The sequence below is a fragment of the Petromyzon marinus genome, unplaced genomic scaffold (assembly GCF_048934315.1).
Source record: "Petromyzon marinus isolate PM22_M1 ecotype Great Lakes invasive population unplaced genomic scaffold, UKy_Petmar_22M1.pri1.0 PM_Scaffold_73, whole genome shotgun sequence".
Lineage (NCBI taxonomy): Eukaryota > Metazoa > Chordata > Hyperoartia > Petromyzontiformes > Petromyzontidae > Petromyzon > Petromyzon marinus.
Window position 1 is genome coordinate 62,501 of NW_027423681.1, and position 21,599 is coordinate 84,099.

Here is a 21,599-nt window from a genome sequence, read left to right on the forward strand (position 1 = left end):
ACATCATCAACGTTATCATCAACATCACCACCACCAGAGTCAAGATTGGGCCTGGTGTGAGGCCTGGTGTGAGGCCCTGGTGTGAGGCCTGGTACGGGGCCTGGTACGAGGCCTGGTGTGAGGCCTGGTACGAGGCCTGGTACGAGGCCTGGTACGGGGCCTGGTGTGAGGCCCTGGTGTGAGGCCTGGTGTGAGGCCTGGTGTGAGGCCCTGGTGTGAGGCCTGGTACGAGGCCTGGTACGAGGCCTGGTACGGGGCCTGGTGTGAGGCCCTGGTGTGAGGCCTGGTGTGAGGCCTGGTGTGAGGCCCTGGTTTGAGGCCTGGTACGGGGCCTGGTGTGAGGCCTTGTGTGAGGCCCTGGTACAAGGCCTGGTGCAGAGCCCGGTATGGGGCCTGGTCCAGGCCGAGTACGAGTGTAAGTTACAGGTGCAGTGGCATCGGTGGATACGTGAAGCCGGCCTGTGTGGGGAGCGAGAGCGTGGAAAGGGGCGGACGGAGCTCCCTGCGCCGGGACCATAAACGGGACCCCCAAACAGGTCAGGGCGGGATTTTGATTTAAGGCTTTTCGTGACTGCAGTAATTCGTACTCTTAGCTCTTTCGGTAAAGTCACCACCACGTACGAAGGGAAACAATAAAATAATAAAATATATATAAAACAGTCAAAATTCTCACGACGTTTCGACCGTAACACAAACGGTCGTCATCAGGTGTGTCGGTCTGCGTTAATTTATTTATTTTTAAACGGTGTATTTATTTATTTATAAAAACGTCAGCGCCACGCGCGGCGATTTGGCAGTTTATTAAGAAGGACGAGTCCATCTATGTTCTGAAAAGAAGAGGGGGGAGACGAAAAATTAATGCATGCTGTCTGAAAGCCACCGTAAGCGTGAACAATCAATTAAGACCTGAAATGGCTTATCAAATCTTTCCAATGATTGCTAAGCCAGATTCGTTCACGAGGCTATCCACGTATGCAAGCACAGAGACAATTTCAACCGAGAAGATGGATTCTGGCTTAGCAATCATTGGAAAGATTTGATGAACCATTTCAGCTCTTAATAGGCCAGGCGGGGCTGCCGACGAAGAGAGGACGTTGCCTCCACGCCGTCTCCCGCGTGCCTCTGAACGGGGCACTGCGCGGGGACCAGTGCCCACCCGGTGAGTACTCACCCAGGTACCAGTACGAGTACTCACCCAGGTACCAGTACGAGTACTCACCCAGGTACCAGGACGAGTACTCACCCAGGTACCAGTACGAGTACTCACCCAGGTACCAGGACGAGTACTCACCCAGGTACCAGGATGAGTACTCACCCAGGTACCAGGACGAGTACTCACCCAGGTACCAGTACGAATACTAACCCAGGTACGAGTACGAGTACTCACCCAGGGACCAGTACGAGTACTAACCCAGGTACGAGTACGAGTACTCACCCAGGTACCAGTACGAGTACTCACCCAGGTACCAGTACGAGTACTCACCCAGGTACCAGGACGAGTACTCACCCAGGTACCAGGACGAGTACTCACCCAGGTACCAGTACGAGTACTCACCCACGATGAGTCCGATCTCGCAGTTGGGGTCTTCGTAGCCGCATGTCATCATGGTGCCCACCGTGTCGTTCACCACCGCCACCACGTCCACGTCATAGTCCTGACGCACGCGGACAGCGGGACAGACACAGGTCACCGCCACGGTCCCTCTACACCCTGAGTCTCTGCTACACCCTGAGACTCTACTACACCCTGAGTCTCTACGCCCTGAGACTCTACTACACCCTGAGTCTCTACGCCCTGAGACTCTACTAGACCCTGAGTCTCTGCTACACTCTGAGACTCTACTAGACCCTGAGTCTCTGCTACACTCTGAGACTCTACTAGACCCTGAGTCTCTGCTACACTCTGAGACTCTACTAGACCCTGAGTCTCTGCTACACTCTGAGACTCTACTAGACCCTGAGTCTCTGCTACACCCTGAGACTCTAGACCCTGAGTCTCTACTACACCCCGAGTCTCTAGACCCTGAGTCTCTACACCCTTAGACTCTAGACCCTGAGTCTCTGTGACACCTGAGTCTACTAGACCCTGAGACTCTACTAGACCCTGAGACTCTACTACACCCTGAGTCTCTACTACACCCCGAGTCTCTACTACACCCTGAGACTCTACTACACCCCGAGTCTCTGCTACACCCTGAGACTCTACTACACCCTGAGTCTCTACGCCCTGAGACTCTACTAGACCCTGAGTCTCTGCTACACTCTGAGACTCTACTAGACCCTGAGTCTCTGCTACACCCTGAGACTCTAGACCCTGAGTCTCTACTACACCCCGAGTCTCTAGACCCTGAGTCTCTACACCCTTAGACTCTAGACCCTGAGTCTCTGTGACACCTGAGTCTACTAGACCCTGAGACTCTACTAGACCCTGAGACTCTACTACACCCTGAGTCTCTACTACACCCCGAGTCTCTACTACACCCTGAGTCTCTACTACACCCCAAGTCTCTACTACACCCTGAGTCTCTACACCCTGAGTCTCTACACCCTGAGTCTCTGCTACACCCTGAGACTCTACTACAACCTGAGTCTCTGCTACACCCTGAGACTCTACTAGACCCCGAGTATCTACTACACCCCGAGTCTCTACTACACCCCGAGTCTCTGCTACACCCTGAGTCTCTGCTACACCCTGAGTCTCCACTACACCCTGAGTCTCCACTACACCCTGAGTCTCTGCTACACCCTGAGTCTCTACTACACTCCGAGTCTCTACTACACCCCAAGTCTCTACTACACCCCGAGTCTCTACTAAACCCTGAGTCTCTACTAAACCCTGAGTCTCTACTACACCCTGAGTCTCTACACCCTGAGTCTCTACACCCCGAGTCTCTGCTAGACCCTGAGACTCTACTAGACCCTGAGTCTCTACTAGACCCTGAGACTCTACTAGACCCTGAGTCTCTACTACACCCTGAGTCTCTACTACACCCTGAGTCTCTACTACACCCTGAGACTCTACTACAACCTGAGTCTCTGCTACACCCTGAGACTCTACTAGACCCCGAGTCTCTACTACACCCTGAGTCTCTACTACACCCTGAGTCTCTACTACACCCTGAGTCTCTACTACACCCTGAGACTCTACTACAACCTGAGTCTCTGCTACACCCTGAGTCTCTACACCCTGAGTCTCTACACCCTGAGTCTCTGCTACACCCTGAGACTCTACTACAACCTGAGTCTCTGCTACACCCTGAGACTCTACTAGACCCTGAGTATCTACTACACCCCGAGTATCTACTACACCCCGAGTCTCTACTACACCCCGAGTCTGTGCTACACCCTGAGTCTCTGCTACACCCTGAGTCTCTGCTACACCCTGAGTCTCCACTACACCCCGAGTCTCTACTACACCCCGAGTCTCTACTACACCCCGTGTCTCTGCTACACCCCGAGTCTCTACTACACCCCGAGTCTCTACTACACCCTGAGTCTCTGCTACACCCCGAGTCTCTGCTACACCCTGAGTCTCTATACCCCGAGTCTCTACTAAACCCTGAGACTCTACTACACCCTGAGTCTCTACAACACCCTGAGACTCTACTACACCCTGAGTCTCTGCTACACCCTGAGTCTCTACACCCTGAGTCTCTACACCCTGAGTCTCTGCTACACCCTGAGTCTCTGCTACACCCTGAGTCTCTATACCCCGAGTCTCTACTAAACCCTGAGTCTCTACTACACCCCGAGTCTCTACTACACCCCGAGTCTCCGCTACACCCCGAGTCTCTACTACACCCCGAGTCTCTGCTACACCCCGAGTCTCTGCTACACCCTCACCCCACGCCTCTTGATCGCCTCTCTCAGCAGCTGCACAACGTCTCTCCCCTCCACGCCGGTAGCGTTGAAGCCCTTGGTCCAGTTGATCAGCGTGCTCTGCGGACATGTCAACAACAACAGCAACCACGTCAACAACAACAACATCTTTTGATTTAAAGCTTTCTTGACTGCAGTGATTCATATTCTTGGTTCTTAAAACAATACAATTATTATTCTTGGTTCTTTCGGTAAAGTCACGTAGAAGGGAAACAATAAAATACTTTTTTAAAAAGCAGGAAAATTTCTGTGGTTTTCACACCTGATGATGATTGCTTCTTGTGTTCCCGTCGAAACGTCGTGAGAATTTTATTGTTTTATATTTTTATTATTTTGTTGTTTCCCTTCTAACGCGGTGACTTTACCGAAAGAACCAAGAATAATAATTGTATTATTCTTAGTTTTTTCGGTAAAGTCACCTTGAAGAGAGACAACAAAATAATAAAATATATATAAAACAATAAAAAATTCTCACGACGTTTCGACCATAACTCAAACGGTCGTCTTCAGGTGTGTTGGTTCGCATAAATGTATTTTTAAACGGCGGCATTTATTTATTTATATTTTTATTGGTTCATTGTTTCCCTTCTACGCGGTGGTGACTTTACCGAAAGAACCAAGAATAATTTTATTGTTTTACAATAATTTTATTGTTTTATATTTTTATTATTTTATTGTTTCCCTTCTACGTGGTGGTGACTTTACCGAAAGAACCAAGAATAATAATTGTATTGTTTCACAATAATATTATTGTTTTATATTTTTATTATTTTATTGTTTCCCTTCTACGTGGTGGTGACTTTACCGAAAGAACCAAGAATAATAATTTTATTGTTTTATATTTTTATTATTTTATTGTTTCCCTTCTACGTGGTGGTGACTTTACCGAAAGAACCAAGAATAATAATTTTATTGTTTTACAATAATTTTATTGTTTTATATTTTTATTATTTTATTGTTTCCCTTCTACGTGGTGGTGACTTTAACCGAAAGAACCAAGAATAATAATTGTATTGTTTTACAATAATTTTATTGTTTTATATTTTTATTATTTTATTGTTTCCCTTCTACGTGGTGGTGACTTTACCGAAAGAACCAAGAATAATAATTGTATTGTTTCACAATAATATTATTGTTTTATATTTTTGTTATTTTATTGTTTCCCTTCTACGTGGTGGTGACTTTACCGAAAGAACCAAGAATAATAATTTTATTGTTTTATATTTTTATTATTTTATTGTTTCCCTTCTACGTGGTGGTGACTTTAACCGAAAGAACCAAGAATAATAATTTTATTGGTTTACAATAATTTTAATCGTTTTATATTTTTATTATTTTATTGTTTCCCTTTAAACGTGACTTTACCGAAAGAACCAAGAATAATAATAACAACAACAAGAACACCTAAAAAAGTTTAAGAAATAGCTGAGAGGATAGGGGGGAGGGAGGGAGGTGGGGCGAATGGGGTGGTTCTTGTTGTGATCATTGTTGTTGTGTTGTGGTTGTTGTTGTTGTGGTTGTTGTGGTTGTTTTTGTGGATGTTGTTGTTGTTGTGTGGTTGTTGTTTTGTTGTGTTATTGTGGTTGTTGTTGTTGTGATTGTTGTTTTTGTGGTTGTCGTTGTGGTTGTTGTTGTGATTGTTGTTGTAGTTGTTGTTGGTGTGGTTGTTGTTGTTGTGGTTGTTGTGGGGTTGTGATTGTTGTGGTTGTTGTGGTTGTTGTCTTGTTGTTGTTGTGTTGTTGTGTTGTGGTTGTTGTGATTGTTGTTGTGTGGTTGTTGTTGTGGTTGTTGTGGTTGTTGTAGTTGTTGTGATTGTTGTTGTTGTGGTTGTTGTGTTGTTGTTGTAGTCGTGGTTGTTGTGTTGTTGTTGTGGTTGTTGTAGTTGTTGTGATTGTTGTTGTTGTGGTTGTTGTAGTTGTGTTGTTGTTGTGGTTTGTTGTGTTGTTGTGGTTGTTGTTGTTGTTGTGATTGTTGTTGTTGTGGTTGTTGTGCGGTTGTTGTGTTGTTGTGTTTGTTGTGTTGTGGTTCTTGTTGTTGTGGATGTTGTGTGTTGTTGTTGTGATTGTTGTGGTTGTTGTAGTTGTGATTGTTGTAGTTGTTGTGATTGTTGTAGTTGTTGTTGTGATTGTTGTTGTTGTGATTGTTGTTGTGATTGTTGTTGTGTTTGTTGTTGTGATTGTTGTAGTTGTTGTTGTGGTTGTTGTGATTGTTGTTGTGATTGTTGTTGTTGTTGTGATTGTTGTAGTTGTGATTGTTGTAGTTGTTGTTGCGATTGTTGTTGTTGTGATTGTTGTAGTTGTGATTGTTGTTGTTGTGATTATTGTTGTGATTGTTGTTGTAGTTGTTGTGATTGTTGTAGTTGTTGTTGTGGTTGTTGTGATTGTTGTTGTTGTTGTGATTGTTGTAGTTGTTGTTGTGATTGTTGTAGTTGTGATTGTTGTTGTTGTAGTTGTTGTGATTGTTGTAGTTGTTGTTGTGATTGTTGTTGTGATTGTTGTGATTGTAGTTGTTGTTGTGATTGTAGTTGTTGTTGTTGTGATTGTAGTTGTTGTTGTGATTGTAGTTGTTGTTGTGATTGTAGTTGTTGTTGTGATTGTTGTTGTTGTGATTGTTGTAGTTGTTGTTGTGATTGTTGTAGTTGTTGTGATTGTTGTAGTTGTTGTGATTGTTGTAGTTGTTGTGATTGTTGTAGTTGTGATTGTTGTAGTTGTTGTTGTGGTTGTTGTAGTTGTGATTGTTGTAGTTGTGATTGTTGTAGTTGTTGTTGTGGTTGTTGTAGTTGTGATTGTTGTAGTTGTTGTTGTGATTGTTGTAGTTGTTGTTGTGATTGTTGTAGTTGTGATTGTTGTAGTTGTTGTTGTGGTTGTTGCAGTTGTTGTTGTGATTGTAGTTGTTGTTGTGATTGTAGTTGTTGTTGTGATTGTAGTTGTTGTAGTTGTGATTGTTGTTGTTGTAGTTGTTGTGATTGTTGTTGTGATTGTTGTTGTTGTGATTGTTGTAGTTGTTGTGATTGTTGTAGTTGTTGTTGTGATTGTTGTTGTTGTGATTGTTGTTGTGATTGTTGTTGCTGTAGTTGTTGTAGTTGTTGTTGTGATTGTTGTAGTTGTTGTGATTGTTGTTGTTGTGATTGTTGTTGTTGTGATTGTTGTAGTTGTTGTGATTGTTGTAGTTGTTGTTGTGATTGTTGTAGTTGTTGTTGTGATTGTTGTAGTTGTTGTTGTGATTGTTGTAGTTGTTGTTGTGATTGTTGTAGTTGTTGTTGTGATTGTTGTAGTTGTTGTTGTGATTGTTGTAGTTGTTGTTGTGATTGTTGTAGTTGTTGTTGTGATTGTTGTAGTTGTTGTTGTGATTGTTGTAGTTGTTGTTGTGATTGTTGTAGTTGTTGTTGTGATTGTTGTAGTTGTTGTTGTGATTGTTGTAGTTGTTGTTGTGATTGTTGTAGTTGTTGTAGTTGTTGTTGTGATTGTTGTTGTTGTTGTAGTTGTTGTTGTGATTGTAGTTGTGATTGTTGTAGTTGTTGTTGTGATTGTAGTTGTGATTGTTGTAGTTGTTGTTGTTGTGATTGTTGTAGTTGTGATTGTTGTAGTTGTTGTTGTGGTTGTTGTTGTTGTGATTGTAGTTGTTGTTGTGATTGTTGTAGTTGTTGCCGTCACCTCGTCAAGGCGGTTCTGCAGGCAGGGGAAGGAGAAAGTGAACCCCAGGGGCAGCCGCTGCTCCTTGATGTGGAGGCCGCCCAGAAACTCAGCCATGCAGCCCGCAATGTGATCAAAGAGCTGTGCGGTGGGACACACGGTGAGTGTAGTGTAGCATGTAGTGTAGTAGTGGTGTAGTAGTGTAGTGTAGCATGTAGTGTAGTAGTGTAGTGTAGTGTGTAGTGTAGTAGTGTAGTGTAGTAGTGTAGTGTAGCATGTAGTGTAGTATGTAGTGTAGTATGTAGTGTAGCATGTAGTGTAGCAGTGTAGTGTGTAGTGTAATGTAGGATGTAGTGTAGTATGTAGTAGTGTGTAGTGTAGTAGTGTAGTGTAGCATGTAGTGTAGTGTAGCATGTAGTGTAGCAGTGTAGTGTAGTGTGTAGTGTAGCAGTGTAGTGTAGTGTGTAGTGTAGTGTAGGATGTAGTGTAGTATGTAGTAGTGTGTAGTGTAGTAGTGTAGTGTAGCATGTAGTGTAGTAGTGTTGTGTAGCATGTAGTGTAGCATGTAGTAGTGTGTAGTGTAGTGTGTAGTAGTGTAGTGTAGTAGTGTAGTGTGTGTAGTGTGTGTGTGGTGTGTAGTGTGTGTAGTGTGTGTGTGTGTGTAGTGTGTGTGTAGTGTGTGTAGTGTGTGTGTAGTGTGTGTGTAGTGTGTGTAGTGTGTGTGTGTGGTGTGTGTGTGTAGTGTGTGTGTAGTGTGTGTGTGTAGTGTGTGTAGTGTGTGTGTAGTGTGTGTAGTGTGTGTGTAGCGTGTGTGTAGTGTGTGTGTAGTGTGTGTGTAGTGTGTGTGTAGTGTGTGTGTAGTGTGTGTAGTGCGTGTGTAGTGTGTGTAGTGCGTGTATAGTGTGTGTAGTGTAGTGTGTATAGTGTGTGTAGTGTGTGTGTGTAGTGTGTGTGTAGTGTGTGTAGTTTGTGTAGTGTGTGTGTAGTGTGTGTGTAGTGTGTGTAGTGCGTGTGTAGTGTGTGTGTAGTGTGTGTGTGTGTAGTGTGTGTGTTGTGTGTGTGAGTAGTGTGTGTGTAGTGTGTGTGTGTAGTGTGTGTGTAGTGTGTGTAGTGTGTGTGTAGTGTGTGTAGTGTGTGTGTGGAGTGTGTGTAGTGTGTGTGTAGTGTGTGTGTAGTGTGTAGTGTGTGTAGTGTGTGTAGTGTGTGTGTAGTGTGTGTGTAGTGTGTGTAGTCTGTGTGTGTAGTGTGTGTAGTGTGTGTGTGTGTGTAGTCTGTGTAGTGTGTGTGTGTGTGGTGTGTGTAGTGTGTGTGTAGTGTGTGTAGTGTGTGTGTGTAGTGTGTGTGTAGTGTGTGTAGTGCGTGTGTAGTGTGTGTAGTGCGTGTAGAGTGTGTGTAGTGTAATGTGTATAGTGTGTGTAGTGTGTGTGTGTAGTGTGTGTGTGTAGTGTGTGTGTAGTGTGTGTGTAGTGTGTGTAGTGTGTGTGTAGTGTGTGTAGTGCGTGTGTAGTGCATGTAGTGTGTGTGTAGCGTGTGTGTAGTGTGCAGTGTGTGTAGTGTGTGTGGAGTGTGTGGAGTGTGTGTGTAGTGTGTGTAGTGTGTGTGTAGTGTGTGTGTAGTGTGTGTGTAGTGTGTGTAGTCTGTGTGTGTAGTGTGTGTGTAGTGTGTGTAGTGTGTGTGTGTAGTCTGTGTGTGTAGTGTGTGTAGTGTGTGTGTAGTGTGTGTAGTGTAGTGTATAGTGTGTGTAGTGTGTGTAGTGTGTGTGTAGTGTGTGTGTGTGAGTATGTGTAGTGTGTGTAGTGTGTGTGTGTAGTGTGTGTGTAGAGTGTGTAGTGTGTGTGTAGTGTGTGTGTAGTTTGTTATGTGTGTGTAGTGTGTGTGTGGTGTGTGTAGTGTGTGTGTAGTGTCTGTGTAGTGTGTGTGTGTAGTATGTATGTGTAGTGTGTGTAGTGTGTGTAGTGTGTGTGGAGTGTGTGTAGTGTGTATGTGTAGTGTGTGTGTAGTGTAGTGTGTGTGTATGTGTAGTGTATTATAGTGTGTAGTGTGTGTAGTGTGTGTAGTATGTGTGTGTAGTGTGTGTGTAGTGTGTGTGTATAGTGTGTGTAGTGTGTGTGTAGTGTGTGTGTGTAGTGTGTGTAGTGTGTGTGTAGTGTGTGTATATGTGTAGTGTGTGTAGTGTGTGTAGTGTGTGTGTGTGTAGTGTGTGTAGTGTGTGTGTAGTGTGTGTGTATGTGTAGTGTGTGTAGTGTGTGTAGTGTGTGTGTAGTGTGTGTGTATGTGTAGTGTATGTATAGTGTGTGTGTGTGTAGTGTGTGTAGTGTGTATAGTCTGTGTGTGTAGTGTGTGTGTAGTGTGTGTAGTGTGTGTGTGTAGTCTGTGTGTGTAGTGTGTGTGTAGTGTGTGTAGTGTAGTGTATAGTGTGTGTAGTGTGTGTGTAGTGTGTGTGTAGAGTGTGTAGTGTGTAGTGTGTGTGTGTAGTTTGTGTAGTGTGTGTAGTGTGTGTGTGGTGTGTGTAGTGTGTGTGTAGTGTCTGTGTAGTGTGTGTGTGTAGTATGTATGTGTAGTGTGTCTAGTGTGTGTAGTGCGTGTAGTGTATGTATAATGTGTATGTGTAGTGTGTGTGTAGTGTAGTGTGTGTGTATGTGTAGTGTATTATAGTGTGTGTAGTGTGTGTAGTGTGTGTGTGTAGTGTGTGTGTAGTGTGTGTGTGTAGTGTGTGTAGTGTGTGTGTAGTGTGTGTATATGTGTAGTGTGTGTAGGGTGTGTAGTGTGTGTGTAGTGTGTGTAGTGTGTGTGTAGTGTGTGTAGTGTGTGTGTAGTGTGTGTGTATGTGTAGTGTATGTATAGTGTGTGTATGTGTAGTGTATGTATAGTGTGTGTGTGTGTAGTGTGTGTGTGTAGTGCGTGTGTAGTGTGTAGTGTGCGTGTAGTGTGTATGTATAGTGTGTGTGTAGTGTATGTGTAGTGTGTGTATAGTGTGTGTAGTGTGTGTGTAGTGTGTGCGTGTAGTGTGTGAAGTGTATGTGTAGTGTGTATGTGTAGTGTGTATGTGTAGTGTGTGTGTAGTGTGTGTGTATGTGTAGTGTATGTATAGTGTGTATGTGTAGTGTGTGTGTGTATGTGTAGTGTGTATGTGTAGTGTGTGTGTGTAGTGTGTGTGTGAGTAGTGTGTGTAGTGTAGTGTGTGTGTAGTGTGTGTGTGTGTGTGTGTGTGTGTGTGTAGTGTGTGTAGTGTGTGTGTGTGTAGTGTGTGTGTAGTGTGTGTGTTTGTAGTGTGTGTAGTGTGTATAGTCTATGTGTGTAGTGTGTGTGTAGTGTGTGTAGTGTGTGTGTGTAAACTGTGTGTGTAGTGTGTGTGTAGTGTGTGTAGTGTAGTGTATAGTGTGTGTAGTGTGTGTGTAGTGTGTGTGTAGAGTGTGTAGTGTGTGTGTGTAGTTTGTGTAGTGTGTGTAGTGTGTGTGTGTGGTGTGTGTAGTGTGTGTGTAGTGTCTGTGTAGTGTGTGTGTGTAGTATGTATGTGTAGTGTGTCTAGTGTGTGTAGTGCGTGTAGTGTATGTATAATGTGTATGTGTAGTGTGTGTGTAGTGTGGTGTGTGTGTATGTGTAGTGTATTATAGTGTGTAGTGTGTGTAGTGTGTGTGTGTAGTGTGTGTGTAGTGTGTGTGTGTAGTGTGTGTAGTGTGTGTGTAGTGTGTGTATATGTGTAGTGTGTGTAGTGTGTGTGTAGTGTGTGTAGTGTGTGTGTAGTGTGTGTAGTGTGTGTGTAGTGTGTGTGTATGTGTAGTGTATGTATAGTGTGTGTATGTGTAGTGTATGTATAGTGTGTGTGTGTAGTGTGTGTGTGTAGTGCGTGTGTAGTGTGTAGTGTGCGTGTAGTGTGTATGTATAGTGTGTGTGTAGTGTATGTGTAGTGTGTGTATAGTGTGTGTAGTGTGTGTGTAGTGTGTGCGTGTAGTGTGTGAAGTGTATGTGTAGTGTGTATGTGTAGTGTGTATGTGTAGTGTGTGTGTAGTGTGTGTGTATGTGTAGTGTATGTATAGTGTGTATGTGTAGTGTGTGTGTGTATGTGTAGTGTGTATGTGTAGTGTGTGTGTGTAGTGTGTGTGTGTGTGTAGTGTGTGTAGTGTAGTGTGTGTGTAGTGTGTGTAGTGTGTGTGTAGTGTGTGTGTAGTGTGTGTAGTGTGTGTGTGTGTAGTGTGTGTGTAGTGTGTGTGTAGTGTTTGTGTAGTGTGTGTGTAGTGTGTGTGTGTAGTGTGTGTGTAGTGTGTGTGTAGTGTGTGTGTAGTGTGTGTGTGTAGTGTGCGTGTGTGTGTGTGTAGTTTGTGTAGTGTGTGTAGTGTGTGTAGTGTGTGTGTAGTGTCTGTGTAGTGTGTGTGTAGTGTGTGTGTAGTGTGTGTAGTGTGTAGTGTGTATGTGTAGTGTGTATGTGTAGTGTGTGTGTATGTATAGTGTGTATGTATAGTGTGTATGTGTAGTATGTGTAGTGTGTGTGTGTAGTGTGTGTGTATGTATAGTGTGTAGTGTGTGTAGTGTGTGTGTAGTCTGTGTGTGTAGTGTGTGTGTAGTGTGTGTAGTGTAGTGTATAGTGTGTGTAGTGTGTGTGTAGTGTGTGTGTAGAGTGTGTAGTGTGTAGTGTGTGTGTGTAGTTTGTGTAGTGTGTGTAGTGTGTGTGTGGTGTGTGTAGTGTGTGTGTAGTGTCTGTGTAGTGTGTGTGTGTAGTATGTATGTGTAGTGTGTCTAGTGTGTGTAGTGCGTGTAGTGTATGTATAATGTGTATGTGTAGTGTGTGTGTAGTGTAGTGTGTGTGTATGTGTAGTGTATTATAGTGTGTGTAGTGTGTGTAGTGTGTGTGTGTAGTGTGTGTGTAGTGTGTGTGTGTAGTGTGTGTAGTGTGTGTGTAGTGTGTGTATATGTGTAGTGTGTGTAGGGTGTGTAGTGTGTGTGTAGTGTGTGTAGTGTGTGTGTAGTGTGTGTAGTGTGTGTGTAGTGTGTGTGTATGTGTAGTGTATGTATAGTGTGTGTATGTGTAGTGTATGTATAGTGTGTGTGTGTGTAGTGTGTGTGTGTAGTGCGTGTGTAGTGTGTAGTGTGCGTGTAGTGTGTATGTATAGTGTGTGTGTAGTGTATGTGTAGTGTGTGTATAGTGTGTGTAGTGTGTGTGTAGTGTGTGCGTGTAGTGTGTGAAGTGTATGTGTAGTGTGTATGTGTAGTGTGTATGTGTAGTGTGTGTGTAGTGTGTGTGTATGTGTAGTGTATGTATAGTGTGTATGTGTAGTGTGTGTGTGTATGTGTAGTGTGTATGTGTAGTGTGTGTGTGTAGTGTGTGTGTGAGTAGTGTGTGTAGTGTAGTGTGTGTGTAGTGTGTGTAGTGTGTGTGTAGTGTGTGTGTAGTGTGTGTAGTGTGTGTGTGTGTAGTGTGTGTGTAGTGTGTGTGTTTGTAGTGTGTGTAGTGTGTATAGTCTATGTGTGTAGTGTGTGTGTAGTGTGTGTAGTGTGTGTGTGTAAACTGTGTGTGTAGTGTGTGTGTAGTGTGTGTAGTGTAGTGTATAGTGTGTGTAGTGTGTGTGTAGTGTGTGTGTAGAGTGTGTAGTGTGTGTGTGTAGTTTGTGTAGTGTGTGTAGTGTGTGTGTGTGGTGTGTGTAGTGTGTGTGTAGTGTCTGTGTAGTGTGTGTGTGTAGTATGTATGTGTAGTGTGTCTAGTGTGTGTAGTGCGTGTAGTGTATGTATAATGTGTATGTGTAGTGTGTGTGTAGTGTGGTGTGTGTGTATGTGTAGTGTATTATAGTGTGTAGTGTGTGTAGTGTGTGTGTGTAGTGTGTGTGTAGTGTGTGTGTGTAGTGTGTGTAGTGTGTGTGTAGTGTGTGTATATGTGTAGTGTGTGTAGTGTGTGTGTAGTGTGTGTAGTGTGTGTGTAGTGTGTGTAGTGTGTGTGTAGTGTGTGTGTATGTGTAGTGTATGTATAGTGTGTGTATGTGTAGTGTATGTATAGTGTGTGTGTGTAGTGTGTGTGTGTAGTGCGTGTGTAGTGTGTAGTGTGCGTGTAGTGTGTATGTATAGTGTGTGTGTAGTGTATGTGTAGTGTGTGTATAGTGTGTGTAGTGTGTGTGTAGTGTGTGCGTGTAGTGTGTGAAGTGTATGTGTAGTGTGTATGTGTAGTGTGTATGTGTAGTGTGTGTGTAGTGTGTGTGTATGTGTAGTGTATGTATAGTGTGTATGTGTAGTGTGTGTGTGTATGTGTAGTGTGTATGTGTAGTGTGTGTGTGTAGTGTGTGTGTGTGTGTAGTGTGTGTAGTGTAGTGTGTGTGTAGTGTGTGTAGTGTGTGTGTAGTGTGTGTGTAGTGTGTGTAGTGTGTGTGTGTGTAGTGTGTGTGTAGTGTGTGTGTAGTGTTTGTGTAGTGTGTGTGTAGTGTGTGTGTGTAGTGTGTGTGTAGTGTGTGTGTAGTGTGTGTGTAGTGTGTGTGTGTAGTGTGCGTGTGTGTGTGTGTAGTTTGTGTAGTGTGTGTAGTGTGTGTAGTGTGTGTGTAGTGTCTGTGTAGTGTGTGTGTAGTGTGTGTGTAGTGTGTGTAGTGTGTAGTGTGTATGTGTAGTGTGTATGTGTAGTGTGTGTGTATGTATAGTGTGTATGTATAGTGTGTATGTGTAGTATGTGTAGTGTGTGTGTGTAGTGTGTGTGTATGTATAGTGTGTAGTGTGTGTAGTGTGTGTGTAGTGTAGTGTGTGTAGTGTAGTGTGTGTAGTGTGTAGTGTGTGTGTAGTGTGTGTGTATGTGTAGTGTGTGTAGTGTGTGTAGTGTGTGTGTAGTGTGTGTAGTGTGTGTGTGTAGTCTGTGTGTAGTGTGTGTGTAGTGTGTGTAGTGTAGTGTATAGTGTGTGTAGTGTGTGTGTAGAGTGTGTAGTGTGTAGTGTGTGTGTGTAGTTTGTGTAGTGTGTGTGTGGTGTGTGTAGTGTGTGTGTAGTGTGTGTAGTGTGTGTAGTGTGTGTGTAGTGTGTGTGTATGTGTAGTGTATGTATAGTGTGTGTATGTGTAGTGTATGTATAGTGTGTGTGTGTAGTGTGTGTGTGTAGTGCGTGTGTAGTGTGTGTAGTGTGCGTGTAGTGTGTATGTATAGTGTGTGTGTAGTGTATGTGTAGTGTGTGTATAGTGTGTGTAGTGTGTGTGTAGTGTGTGCGTGTAGTGTGTGAAGTGTATGTGTAGTGTGTATGTGTAGTGTGTATGTGTAGTGTGTGTGTAGTGTGTGTGTATGTGTAGTGATGTATAGTGTGTATGTGTAGTGTGTGTGTTAGTGTGTGTGTGTAGTGTGTGTGTAGTGTGTGTAGTGTGTGTGTAGTGTGTGTGTAGTGTGTGTAGTGTGTAGTGTGTGTGTAGTGTGTGTGTAGTGTGTGTGTAGTGTTTGTGTAGTGTGTGTGTGTAGTGTGTGTGTAGTGTGTGTGTAGTGTGTGTGTGTAGTGTGCGTGTGTGTGTGTGTAGTTTGTGTAGTGTGTGTAGTGTGTGTAGTGTGTGTGTAGTGTCTGTGTAGTGTGTGTGTAGTGTTTGTGTAGTGTGTGTAGTGTGCAGTATGTATGTGTAGTGTGTATGTGTAGTGTGTGTGTATGTATAGTGTGTATGTATAGTGTGTATGTGTAGTATGTGTAGTGTGTGTGTGTAGTGTGTGTGTATGTATAGTGTGTAGTGTGTGTAGTGTGTGTGTAGTGTAGTGTGTGTAGTGTGTGTGTGTAGTGTAGTGTGTGTAGTGTGTAGTGTGTGTAGTGTGTGTGTAGTGTGTGTGTATGTGTAGTGTGTGTAGTGTGTGTAGTGTGTGTGTATGTGTAGTGTGTGTGTAGTGTGTGTGTGTATGTGTAGTGTGTGTAGTCTGTGTGTGTAGTGTATGTGTAGTGTGTGTGTATGTGTAGTGTGTGTAGTGTGTGTGTAGTGTGTATGTGTAGTGTGTGTGTAGTGTATTGTGTGTAGTGTATAGTGTGTAGTGTATAGTGTAGTTAAGTGTATAGTGTGTAGTGTATAGTGTGTAGTGTATAGTGTGTGTAGTGTGTAGTGTATGTGTAGTGTATAGTGTAGTGTGTAGTGTAGTGTATAGTGTGTAGTGTATAGTGTAGTGTAGTGTATAGTGTGTAGTGTATGTGTAGTGTGTGTAGTGTAGTGTATAGTGTGTAGTGTATAGTGTATAGTGTAGTGTATAGTGTGTAGTGTAGTGTATAGTGTAGTGTATATTGTGTTAGCCACCTGGCGGCCTGACCCCTGCATGGCATGTGTAGGGATGGGGTAAACTTCGTGTGTAGTGTAGTGTATAGTGTATAGTCTAGTGTATGGTGTAGTGTATAGTGTGTAGTGTAGTGTATAGTATAGTGTATAGTGTAGTGTATAGTGTAGTGTATAGTGTATAGTGTAGTGTATAGTGTATATTGTAGTGTATAGTGTAGTGTATAGTGTATAGTGTAGTGTATAGTGTATATTGTAGTGTATAGTGTAGTGTATAGTATGTAGTGTATATTGTGTTAGCCACCTGGCGGCCTGACCCCTGCATGGCATGTGTAGGGATGGGGTAAACTTCGTGTGTAGTGTAGTGTATAGTGTATAGTCTAGTGTATGGTGTAGTGTATAGTGTGTAGTGTAGTGTATAGTATAGTGTATAGTGTAGTGTATAGTGTATTGTATAGTGTATAGTGTAGTGTATAGTGTATATTGTAGTGTATAGTGTAGTGTATAGTGTATAGTGTAGTGTATAGTGTATATTGTAGTGTATAGTGTAGTGTATAGTATGTAGTGTATATTGTGTTAGCCACCTGGCGGCCTGACCCCTGCATGGCATGTGTAGGGATGGGGTAAACTTCGTGTGTAGTGTAGTGTATAGTGTATAGTCTAGTGTATGGTGTAGTGTATAGTGTGTAGTGTAGTGTATAGTATAGTGTATAGTGTAGTGTATAGTGTAGTGTATAGTGTATAGTGTAGTGTATAGTGTATATTGTAGTGTATAGTGTAGTGTATAGTGTATAGTGTAGTGTATAGTGTATATTGTAGTGTATAGTGTAGTGTATAGTATGTAGTGTATATTGTGTTAGCCACCTGGCGGCCTGACCCCTGCATGGCATGTGTAGGGATGGGGTAAACTTCGTGTGTAGTGTATAGTGTAGTGTATAGTGTATAGTGTAGTGTATAGTGTAGTGTATAGTGTAGTGTATAGTGTAGTGTATAGTGTAGTGTATAGTGTGTTAGCCACCTGGCGGCCTGACCCCTGCATGGCGAGTGTAGGGATGGGGTAAACTTCGTGTGTAGTGTATAGTGTAGTGTATAGTGTAGTGTATAGTGTAGTGTATAGTGTAGTGTATAGTGTAGTGTATAGTGTAGTGTATAGTGTAGTGTATAGTGTAGTGTATAGTGTAGTGTATAGTGTAGTGTATAGTGTATAGTGTATAGTGTAGTGTATAGTGTGTTAGCCACCTGGCGGCCTGACCCCTGCATGGCATGTGTAGGGATGGGGTAAACTTCGTGTGTAGTGTATAGTGTAGTGTATAGTGTAGTGTATAGTGTATGTGTATAGTGTGTAGTGTAGTGTATAGTGTAGTGTATAGTGTATAGTGTAGTGTATAGTGTAGTGTATAGTGTAGTGTATATTGTGTGTTACTTACCTGGCGGCCTGACCCCTGCATGGCATGTGTAGGGATGGGGTAAACTTCGTGTGTAGTGTATAGTGTAGTGTATAGTGTAGTGTATAGTGTATAGTGTAGTGTATAGTGTAGTGTATAGTGTAGTGTATAGTGTGTGTTAGCCACCTGGCGGCCTGACCCCTGCATGGCGAGTGTAGGGATGGGGTAAACTTCGTGTGTAGTGTATAGTGTAGTGTATAGTGTATAGTGTAGTGTATAGTGTAGTGTATAGTGTAGTGTATAGTGTGTGTTAGCCACCTGGCGGCCTGACCCCTGCATGGCGAGTGTAGGGATGGGGTAAACTTCGTGTGTAGTGTATAGTGTAGTGTATAGTGTAGTGTATAGTGTATGTGTATAGTGTGTAGTGTAGTGTATAGTGTAGTGTATAGTGTATAGTGTAGTGTATAGTGTAGTGTATAGTGTAGTGTATATTGTGTGTTACTTACCTGGCGGCCTGACCCCTGCATGGCATGTGTAGGGATGGGGTAAACTTCGTGTGTAGTGTATAGTGTAGTGTATAGTGTAGTGTATAGTGTAGTGTATAGTGTAGTGTATAGTGTAGTGTATAGTGTGTGTTAGCCACCTGGCGGCCTGACCCCTGCATGGCGAGTGTAGGGATGGGGTAAACTTCGTGTGTAGTGTATAGTGTAGTGTATAGTGTATAGTGTAGTGTATAGTGTAGTGTATAGTGTAGTGTATAGTGTGTGTTAGCCACCTGGCGGCCTGACCCCTGCATGGCGAGTGTAGGGATGGGGTAAACTTCGTGTGTAGTGTATAGTGTAGTGTATAGTGTAGTGTATAGTGTAGTGTATAGTGTAGTGTATAGTGTAGTGTATAGTGTAGTGTATAGTGTAGTGTAGTGTATAGTGTAGTGTATAGTGTAGTGTATAGTGTATAGTGTGTTAGCCACCTGGCGGCCTGACCCCTGCATGGCGAGTGTAGGGATGGGGTAAACTTCGTGTGTAGTGTATAGTGTAGTGTATATTGTGTGTTAGCCACCTGGCGGCCTGACCCCTGCATGGCGAGTGTAGGGATGGGGTAAACTTCGTGTGTAGTGTATAGTGTAGTGTATATTGTGTTAGCCACCTGGCGGCCTGACCCCTGCATGGCGAGTGTAGGGATGGGGTAAACTTCGCTCTGCATCTCCACCCGACGCCGACCGTCCGTGGGCATCGCAGTCACGCGCAGCACCCGGAAGTTGGTGCCGCCCAGGTCCAGCGCCAGGAAGTCTCCACTCTCTGAGGAAGGTGTGGAGTGTGGGGGGCACGGGGGGTGGGGGGCACGGGGGTGGGGGGCACGGGGGTGGGGGGCACGGGGGGGGGAGGCAGAAGAGCAGAGGAAGAACGTCGTTTTTGTTTGACTAAGTCCGCTCGCTCGTTCACTCACTCACTCGTTCACTCCCTCGCTCACTCATTCGCTCACTCACTCGCTCACTCATTCGCTCACTCATTCGCTCACTCACCCACCCACCCACCCACTCACCCACCCACTCACTCACTCACTCACCCACCCACCCATCCACCCACCCACTCACTCACCCACCCACTCACCCACCCACTCGCCCACTCACTCACTCACTCGCCCACCCACCCACTCACTCACTCACCCACCCACCCACTCACCCACCCACTCACTCCCTCACCCACCCACTCACTCATCCACTCACTCACTCACTCACCCACCCACTCACCCACTCACTCCCTCACCCACCCACTCACCCACTCACTCACCCACCCACTCACTCCCTCACCCACCCACTCACCCACTCACTCACCCACCCACTCACTCCCTCACCCACTCACTCCCTCACCCACCCACTCACTCATCCACTCACTCACTCACTCACCCACTCACTCACTCACCCACTCACCCACTCACTCACCCACTCACTCACTCACTCGCCCACTCACTCACCCACTCGCCCACCCACCCACTCACTCACCCACTCACTCACCCACCCACCCACTCACCCACCCACTCACTCACTCCCTCACCCACCCACTCACCCACTCACTCCCTCACCCACCCACTCACCCACTCACTCACCCACCCACTCACTCCCTCACCCACCCACTCACCCACTCACTCACCCACCCACTCACTCCCTCACCCACTCACTCCCTCACCCACCCACTCACTCATCCACTCACTCACTCACTCACCCACTCACTCACTCACCCACTCACTCACCCACTCACCCACTCACTCACCCACTCACTCACCCACCACTCTCTCACTGCCCAGGGTTTGTCTTGGCGAGTTGCCTAGAGGAGTTGGTGGATCACTTGGGGAGGGAGGAGAGAGAGGAGAGGGAGCCGGCTGGCCGACTGCCCAGCTGGTGGTGGTGTCGGCAGTGGTGGTGGTGGTGGTGGCGGTGGTGGCAGTAGTGGTAGTGGTGTTGGTGGTAGTAGTGGTAGTGGTGGTGGTAGTGGTGGTGGTGGTAGTGGTGGTGGCGGTGGTGGCAGTAGTGGTAGTGGTGGTAGTGGTGGTAGTGGTGGTGGCGGTGGTAGTGGTGGTGGCGGTGGTGGCAGTAGTGGTAGTGGTGGTGGTGGTAGTGGTGGTGGTGGTAGTGGTGGTGGTGGCAGTAGTGGTAGTGGTGGTGGTGGTAGTGGTGGTGGTGGTGGCAGTAGTGGTAGTGGTGGTGGTGGTACTGGTGGTGGTGGTAGTGGTGGTGGTGGTGGTGGCAGTAGTGGTAGTGGTGGTGGTAGTGGTGGTGGTGGTGGCAGTAGTGGTAGTGGTGGTGGTGGTAGTGGTGGTGGTGGTAGTGGTGGTGGTGGCAGTAGTGGTAGTGGTGGTGGTGGTAGTGGTGGTGGTGGTGGTGGCAGTAGTGGTAGTGGTGGTGGTGGTACTGGTGGTGGTGGTAGTGGTGGTGGTGGTGGTGGCAGTAGTGGTAGTGGTGGTGGTAGTGGTGGTGGTGGTGGCAGTAGTGGTAGTGATGGTGGTGGTGTCGGCGGTAGTAGTGGTGGTGGTGGTGTCGGCGCTGGTGTCAGTAGTGGCGGCGGTGTCGGCGCTGGTGGCGGTGCCACGTGTCTCCGTGTACCCGTGCCGTCCGGCGTGGACCTCACAAACGTGGGCAGCATCTTCACCGTAGCGCCGGCGTGGCTCTGACGGCTCAGGCCGCGCTCCATCTCCCCCGCCAGACGCTGCGACACGCTCAGCAACTGCTCGTCCGACAGCACCAGGTCCCGTAGCAGACGCTCCACCTGCAGCAGCAGCGGCAGTAGCAGTGTCAGTAGTAGTGTCAGTAGTAGTAGTGTCAGTAGTAGTAGTAGTGTCAGTAGTAGTGTCAGTAGTAGTAGTAGTGTCAGTAGTAGTGTCAGTAGTAGTAGTGTCAGTAGTAGTAGTGTCAGTAGTAGTAGTAGTGTCAGTAGTAGTAGTAGTGGTAGTAGTAGTGTCAGTAGTAATAGTGTCAGTAGTAGTAGTGTCAGTAGTAGTAGTAGTGTCAGTAGTAGTGTCAGTAGTAGTAGTGTCAGTAGTAGTAGTGTCAGTAGTAGTAGTGTCAGTAGTAGTAGTAGTGTCAGTAGTAGTGTCAGTAGTAGTAGTGTCAGTAGTAGTAGTGTCAGTAGTAGTAGTGGTGTCAGTAGTAGTAGTAGTAGTGTCAGTAGTAGTAGTAGTGTCAGTAGTAGTGTCAGTAGTAGTAGTAGTGTCAGTAGTAGTAGTGTTAGTAGTAGTAGTAGTGTCAGTAGTAGTAGTAGTGTCAGTAGTAGTAGTAGTGTCAGTAGTAATAGTGTCAGTAGTAGTAGTAGTGTCAGTAGTAGTGTCAGTAGTAGTAGTGTCAGTAGTAGTAGTGTCAGTAGTAGTAGTGGTGTCAGTAGTAGTAGTAGTAGTGTCAGTAGTAGTAGTGTCAGTAGTAGTAGTGTTAGTAGTAGTAGTAGTGTCAGTAGTAGTAGTGTCAGTAGTAGTGGTAGTAGTGTCAGTAGTAGTAGTAGTAGTGTCAGTAGTAGTAGTGTCAGTAGTAGTAGTAGTAGTAGTGTCAGTAGTAGTAGTGTCAGTAGTAGTAGTGTCAGTAGTAATAGTGTCAGTAGTAGTAGTGGTGTCAGTAGTTGTAGTAGTGTCAGTAGTAGTAGTGTCAGTAGTAGTAGTGTCAGTAGTAGTAGTGTCAGTAGTAGTAGTAGTGTCAGTAGTAGTAGTGTCAGTAGTAGTGGTAGTAGTGTCAGTAGTAGTAGTAGTAGTAGTGTCAGTAGTAGTAGTGTCAGTAGTAGTGGTAGTAGTGTCAGTAGTAGTAGTGTCAGTAGTAGTAGTGTCAGTAGTAGTAGTGTCAGTAGTAGTAGTGTCAGTAGTAGTAGTAGTGTCAGCAGTAGTAGTGTCAGTAGTAGTAGTAGTAGTGTCAGTAGTAGTAGTGTCAGTAGTAGTAGTGGTAGTGTCAGTAGTAGTGGTGTCAGTAGTAGTAGTGGTGTCAGTAGTAGTAGTGGTAGTGTCAGTAGTAGTGTCAGTAGTAGTAGTGTCAGTAGTA

General features: G+C 44.9%; 1 pseudogene; it reads right to left on the reverse strand.

Annotated features, from left to right (window-relative positions):
• Positions 1 to 21,599, reverse strand: part of LOC116936811 (hexokinase-2-like) — a 61,512-nt pseudogene that overhangs the window by 30,072 nt on the left and 9,841 nt on the right.